The following is an 8,235-nucleotide window of genomic DNA, read 5'->3' on the forward strand; positions in this document are numbered from 1 at the left end:
AGAGAGAGAGTCCAACAAGGAAGAAGAATTTCAATATCCGCGAGCGACGGAAAAACGTTTTTCTAAAATCCGAGAGTTAAGTGAGCGCGCTGAAGACTTTTGCGAAAAAGGCGCAGTGTTCCGCGATCGCGTCAATTTGTACTAGAGCCCTTCTCGAAAGATCCTGATTTTTCATGAACTCGACTGTTATAGATACAACGTTCAAATCGAACGGTCTAACGATTTATTTATTATTATCGGATCTTTCGAGAAGGGCGAGCGCTGTTTTCGAATTTGCGCTGACAAAGCGATATCGCGCTATCGGCCGCCAGGAGCGCCGAATAAGCGGTCGGGCCCTCGTCCTTTCTCCACTTATGGAGTGATAATTTCTAATTTAACCTTTTTCTGTGAATATATACGTACGTTTGAAATGTGTTTCGAACAATTTCTAATTAAAATGTCATAATATCTTTTTGTAGATTTAAGTTAAATTATAAGTGAAAGATGCCGAAAGATATACGTTTTATATCGAAGCGAAGAAAGAATCAACTGATTCGTTCACGAATACAATTTTATAGTATTAATAATTCTGGCAATGCTGAAAATACTTGTGCCTTAAGGAATAAAATATCAAGTAATTTAGAAAACAATACTGCAGTCACTTCTATACCTTTAATCGAAGATTATCTTACATGCAATTTTTCAATGAATGTTTCTTCAAATTTAATTGATCCAGTAAAAACTACATATAATGAGAGTATAGAGAAGAATGTGAATTTTAGTGACACTAATTTAAATTTAATTGAAGTTAATAATGAATCACGAACATCTGAAAGTTCTACTTCTAATTTACGTGATAGACTTTTTTTATGGGTGATACAAGAAAATATTACACAAAAGTCTGTTAATTCATTGCTACAAATACTATGTGATTGTGGTCATGACACATTACCTCGAGATGCTCGGACTCTAATACATACTCCAAAATATGCTACACGAGAAATTAAAAAAATAGCAGGTGGCTCTTATATACACTTTGGAGTAGTGGATGGTCTTCTACGATCAATAGCAAATTACTGTAAGGTATGTCCAAATACTATTGATATATTAATTAATGTTGATGGTTTATCAATATCAAATAGTTCTTCGAGTCAATTTTAGCCTATTTTAATTTCTATTTTTACTAATATCCGTACAAAACCATTTGCCGCTGGCGTGTACCATGGTATGTCAAAACCAAATGATGCAAATCAGTATTTAAATCCATTAATTAATGAACTTATTTTACTTGAAGAAAATGATATTAATTACAACGGAAAAACTTGCAAAGTTTCAGTTAAAGGAATTGTTTGTGATGCTCCAGCAAGAGCATTTAACTTATACAAAAAGTCATTCAGGTTATTTTGGCTGCAGTAAATGTGTGTAAGAAGGAGAATATATTAAATCTATTATTTTCTCTGAAATTAAATGTCCATTGAGAACAGATGAATCATTTCGGAAAAAACAACAAGAAGAACATCATATTGGATTATCTATTTTAGAATCACTGAAAATTAATGATTTCGCAAATTGGAATAGATTATATGCATTTAGTATGATTAGGAGTAATGAAGAGACTCCTTCAATTTTGGACTAAAGGTTTTAAAGATAGACGGTTTTCTAATGATCATCAAAATTATCTTTCTAAAACATTATTAGCTTTGAGAACATCCATTCCATATGAATTTTCGCGACTGCCCCGTAGTTTACACGAAGTGGACAAATGGAAAGCTACGGAATTAAGATTATTTTTATTATATATTGGACCTGTAATTCTTAAGTCAGTAATATCTGCAGAATATTACGAACATTTTCTTACTTTAAGTGTAGCCATAAGAATTTTATGCCATCCGGAATTATGTTTTACATTAAATGAATACGCTCATAATTTATTAATTTATTTCATTTCTCATTATGAGGACTTGTATGGTCGACAATATATGTCATATAATATTCATAACTTATTACATTTAGCTAATGAAGTGAAGACTTTTGGCTGTTTAGATAGATTTAGCTGCTTTCAATTTGAGAATTATTTAAGAATTTTAAAGCTTAAAGTTCAAAATTCACCTAAACCTCTTGAGCAATTAGTTAATAGAATTAATGAAGAAAATCGATGTCCAAATGTAAAAGAATTTGTTAGCAATTTTTCATGAACCCGCTATCAATTTTCACATGCGCTCGAAGCTGCCGATTCTTCGGCCGCTTCTCTGGGAGAGGTGAAGAGAACTTAAAGACTTTATCTTTGATACGAGAGCTATTATATTCTTACTTATTCTCCTACAATAGAATCATCAGGCGGCGTTTATTTATTTCTCGGTACGACCTCAAGATCGCTCGATTGCCATATATATACAGCGATCCTCGTCTCCCGGATTCTCGAACGCGACCAATAGGGCGAAGACACGCTTTGCCACGCTTTCCTCCGACAAACGTGTCCTCGACCAAAAATATAAAAATAATATAAACATACACGACATAAACATACGTGGCCGTTATTCGCGCCTGTTTGTAATAAATCGCTAACAGTTCGGCCATTCTGACGTGAGGCCGTCCCGGCCTATAGTCTACATAAAAAAAGTCAAGAATATACTAAATACAAAAAATTGAACGTTATACACGCATACATGTTTAACATATGGTCGTAACCAAAATGAGCAATTTATAATTTTATGTAAGGGCGCATCTGATCGGGCGCCACTACGCCGCTATAAGATCGCTGTGTTAGCTGAAATCCGTCCACGACGACATATCGGTCGTAATCAAGCGCCTTTTTTACTATGTACGGGCCTTTGAACCTTGGTACGAGTTTTTTATTTATTCCGGTCGTAATTTCTACATTCTTAATTTCGACATAATCACCCGGCTTATATTCACGCGCTGCCTTTTGCCGCAAATTGTATCGTGTGGCGCTCTGTTGTTGAGATTTCTGTGTATTTATCTCAGCGTTGCGTCGAAATTGGTTGAAATCGCGCTCCGGATCCACGTCAAGCCGAACAAGATCGCGCAATAAATCGCTCGATTTACCCTTCTGTTCGAGTCCGAACAACAAACGAGCAGGAGTTTCATTGGTTGTACGACATATGGTATTATTTAAAGAATATTTAACGTCTTCCAAAAGTTCGATCCCACTTAGCGGGTGTCTCACTTAGTTTTGCCAGCATTGGCGTTATCACGCGATTATATCTTTCAACCTGCCCGTTGGCTCTCGGAGTTCCGACCGCAATCAAAACGCGATCAATCGACGCGGATTCTAAAAATTTATTGAATGTCTCTGACGTAAAACACGCGCCTCGATCCGAGATCAAGCGCTTTGGTCGACTATATGAGCAGAAATAATCACTTAAATGCCGGACTACTTCCTCCGCCGTAGTCGATTTGCACGGATAAAGCCTAATAAACTTAGTAAAAGCATCGATGATGACGAGTAGATGACGATAACCCTTCCCCGTTTTTTCCAACGGCCCCAAATGATCGACATGAATAGCTGCGAAGGGTAAGCTTTCTTTCGGGATATTATGTAAATAATCTCCCCCTCTGCTTTACCGCTCATCGGCGAGAATTCGATACAGCGCAAACAGTTAGAAATGTATTCTTTAACTTTTTCTCGAACGCGCGGAAACCAATAGACTTTAATAATGTTATCGACGACCTTGTCAACACCTACATGCCCCAACTCATCGTGGCAAGTCCTAATTACATTGTTTTCCATGGATCGTGGTACATAAAATAACAGTTTCTTATTTCTATCCTTTCGATATACTAGTCCGTCACGCAGCTCGTAATACTTTACATCACTTTGTTCCAATTTGTTACAAATTTTCATTATTTCGTCATCGCGGCCTTGACAAATCGATAATGTGCGCTCGAAACTATCGCCCTCCAATACAAGTATGGCTACGGCGCTATGGCAACGGCTAAGCGCATCCACATGACCCATGCGCTTTCCCGGGCGGTGAACGATTTCGCAATCATAATTCTGCAGGAAGAGAGCCCAGCGCGAGATTCGAGGGTTTACGTCCTTTTTATTTAATGTAAGCCGAAAACTATCGCAATCGGTCACGACTCTAAACCTTCGTCCCGCAAGGTAAATATGGAATCGTTTTATAGCGTACACGACCGCGAGGCACTCCAACTCGAAGCTGTGATACTTCGACTCGGCCGGCGTCGTTCTCTGGCTCCAAAATGAGATCGGCCGCCACGTTCCGTCGCTTTGCCTCTGAAGTAGAATCCCGCCGAAGCCGCTAATACTTGCGTCACAATGCAGCTCTATCTCAGCCTGTGGGGAATATATGGCTAACATCGGGCCATTAGACAAACAATTCTTGAACGTCTCAACTGCCGCGTTCTCCGACGCTCCAAATTTGAAGACCGTGCTCTTTTTTATCAAATCATACAAAGGCTTGGCTAATATTAAAAATCCGGGGATGAATCGGCGGAAATAGCTCGCCAAGCCAACAAATCGCTGGACTTCCCTCGTGTTACGCGGGACCGGAAAATTCAGTACCGCTTCAATATTTTCATCGCTCGGACGGATACCATATTGGTTGACGCAATAGCTTAAGTATTTTATTTCTGTTTGCGCGAAATAACATTTATCAAGACGGAACTGTAAACGGTACCGGCCGGACAATTCAAAAATCTCTCTCAAAATCGCAATATGCTCGCTCATGCCTTCCGTCGCGACTAGAATGTCATCTAAGTACAGTAATACTTTATTCTCTCGTATCAGCGGCATAAGCACGGAATGGATGAAACGCTGGAATACGCGTGGAGCATTCGTCAACCCGAACGGCATGCGCAGGTATTCAAATTGCCCCAGCGGTGTCACGAATGACGTGTACTTCACTGACGACGTGTGCATCCTGACATGATGGAATCCATCTTTTAAGTCCAAAATTGAGAAATATTTTTTATTTCTTAAGCGATCAATATTGTCGTCGATTAATTCCATTGGAAAATTATCTCGCACCGTAATTTTATTTAATTCGCGATAATCGATACATAACCGAAGACTTCCGTCTTTTTTCTTTGTAAGTACGATCGGGCTCGCATATGGCGACTCACTAGGCCGTATAACTCCTTCGGCCAAGAGCCCATCTAGTATACCACGCCAAGCCTCCTTGTCCGCGAAGGACAGTCTACGCGGGCGCTAACTTATCGGTTGCTCATGTTTTAATGCGATAACCATTTCGAAATCAGGCGCGCAGCTCTCTATCCGCAAACCCGCGAGATAACACGAACGATACGCTTCGCGAATTTTCTTGCTGTTCTCCTCGCCAACAGCCGCACCGATATTCAACTCGTCACGCAAACTAAAAGAAACGTCTCGGCTCTCGATCGCCATTATCTCACCGATAGCGTCTTCTCCGTCGACCGCAATGACCTCAATGGTTTTCCCCAGCGTGACGCGAATCGACGGGCAGATCAGGAAATCTCTACCCAAGAGGATATTGAAGGTCATGGTATCATCCGGGACAGTATAAAACTTTATTTTTATGCGGGCGTTTTTAATTATTACATAACCATCAAAAGTACCAATTATACGCAATCGCGAACTATTAATTCCGCAAAATTGATCAGCGTCGTTTTCAAGAGGCAAGCACAACTCACCCGGAATAATATTATTCTTAACGAGACTAATCGGAGATCCCGAGTCAACCAACGCGTCGTCAACACGATCGTAACCCTCGCGCTCGTCCACCGCCGAAATACTCACGCTTACAATGTAAGGCCCAGGAAGCGAGGGCCGCGCTACGCTCGTCAACGCAATCTCTGTCGATCCAGCCGCTGCTCCCGCCATCGTCGGCCGCACTCTTTTAGGACATCCCGGGGCCAAATGCTCCGGCGATCCGCAGACATAACACGCCTTCCTCGCTGGTGGCCGTCCGCACCTTATGGCAATATGCCCAGCTTCGCCGCATCGATAACACCGTCTCGCCCCCGACGATGGCCCCTCGGTCGCTGCACGCTCGACCCTCCGACTTTCCGTCGGCCTCGCTCCCGCAGGTGGTACTTCCTTCCCGCCAACGACTGTCCTCGCGCCATCTCTCCACCTCGCATCCCCTTCCTTCCAACTCCCGTCCTTCTGTCCTCTCGTTCGGCCGTGACACTTTCAAAGGCCTTCAATAGCTCGGCCTTCGACTGGAATTTCATGAAGCGCGCCTGGTTTCTTAACTGTACATTTGATATATCCTCGATTAGATAATCGAGGAGCTCGTCCTCTGCTACGGGAACGCGATTAGCTAAAATCACCTTCTCGTGATAATAGTCACAAAACGGCTCGTCACCTCTCCAGAGGCGAGCCGTTCAAACTTCCTCCAATTTCCCGGGACGCAAATCGAACATTTGCCCCATCTCCTTCAAAAGCTCTTCAATGCTCAATGTCAAATGTTCCGTCCGCGAATAAAACCAAGCCGCTGCACGCCCCTTTAACCGGGAACCAATCAAAACTCTCATGGCGTTCTCGTCGAGGCGATAAGTGTTCCGCAAAAGCTCGAGCTGATTTTTCCATCTCCAGAAGGTGTTGTCTCCTGCGTCAAATTCTGGCAACAGCTCCCTAACGCCCCTGACATCACCGCCGCCAGACGCCTCCATCGACGCAGCCGACGCGCCGCGAGCCAGCTCTCTCTCTCTCTCTCGCCCACAACCGTCTCTCTCTCTCCCACAATTCTCTCTCTCTCCGCAACAAAACCAATTCCGCGCGCTCAAAATCCTCCGATCCACGGTCCTCTCGCCCCATGTCAATCCGCTCCATCTTGTCCTCCACCACACCAGCATCCTCCGCGCGGTCCGCATCCCGCGCGCTACTCGGCCGCGACGCCTCCCGCCGCTCGCACATCATCGTCCACGCTTGGATCTTTCTCCATCAGCCTCTGCATTAGCTCGGCCTTCGTTCCTTCAGTCGGCAATCCCTTCGACCGCAAGGCCTCCTTTAATTCCATCACTGTAAATTCAGCACCTCGCGGAACATACTGCTTCCTTCTTCTTCTTCCTTTCCGAACGACCGACACACAGATTCGAATCCCACTTCTGATAAACTGTTAGCAATTTTTCACGAACCAGCTATCAATTTTCACACGCGCTCAAAGCTGCCGATTCACGGCCGCTTCTCTGGGAGAGGTGAAGAGAACTTAAAGACTTTATCTTTGATATGAGAGCTATTATATTCTTACTTATTCTCCTACAATAGAATCGTCAGGCGACGTTTATTTATTTCTCGGTATATATCTCGCGATGACCTCAAGATCGCTCGATTGCCATATATATACGGCGATCCTCGTCTCCCGGATTCTCGAACGCGACCAATAGGGCGAAGACACGCTTTGCCACGCTTTCCTCCGACAAACGTATCCTCGACCAAAAATATAAAAATAATATAAACATACACGACATAAACATACGTTATTCGCGTCTGTTTGTAATAAATCGCTAACAAATTTGAGAAATCATATCCCATTATTCACTATTCAAAACTTAAATCTAGAATTATTTTAGTAGAGTTTCAAGAATTTATAATTTCTCTTAAAAAACCAAATAATGTATGTTTTCTGAAAGATAATTCAATTTTAATAGTAAAAAAAATATTTGTCAAACAAAATTTTGAAATTTTGTGGTGATAAATTAATTACAACAAAACCATTGATAAAATGCAACTCAAAAAATTTAAATATTTGTGTAATTAATGATTCTGCCATTATTAATAATATAATAATTCCTTCTTCTCAAGTACAAGGAAAATGTTTTAAATTAATACATTCTAACAAAGGAATCATAATTCCTCTAATACATCCTCTAATACATCCTCTAATACATTAAATTTAATTCTTTCATATTATATATATCATTTCATTTATAATAACATTAATATTCTAAATCAATAAATATAATAAAAAATTTATTCATATTATACATGTATCATTTATGCAGATATTATTTTGCATATATTTTTCGTTTTATTGTTTATGACTATTTTTTGTATTTGAAATAATAAAAATTAATTATTTTTGCTTATATCTACAATAACAACAACAATTCACCAACATATATGTTTAAAATAAATATAAAATGTATTTTATTAGTTTCAATTTGTCGCTTTTTTAATATATTTTCAGTGGTGTCGCTACTGTGTGTATCGTGTATCGTTATTTTTTGCTTCACGAGGTTACGATCGTTTACGAGAAGTGAATACGACAAGTATATTTATTATTTATATAT

Source organism: Camponotus floridanus, unplaced genomic scaffold (assembly GCF_003227725.1).
Source record: "Camponotus floridanus strain SB8 unplaced genomic scaffold, Cflo_v7.5 scaffold85, whole genome shotgun sequence".
Classification (NCBI taxonomy): domain Eukaryota; kingdom Metazoa; phylum Arthropoda; class Insecta; order Hymenoptera; family Formicidae; genus Camponotus; species Camponotus floridanus.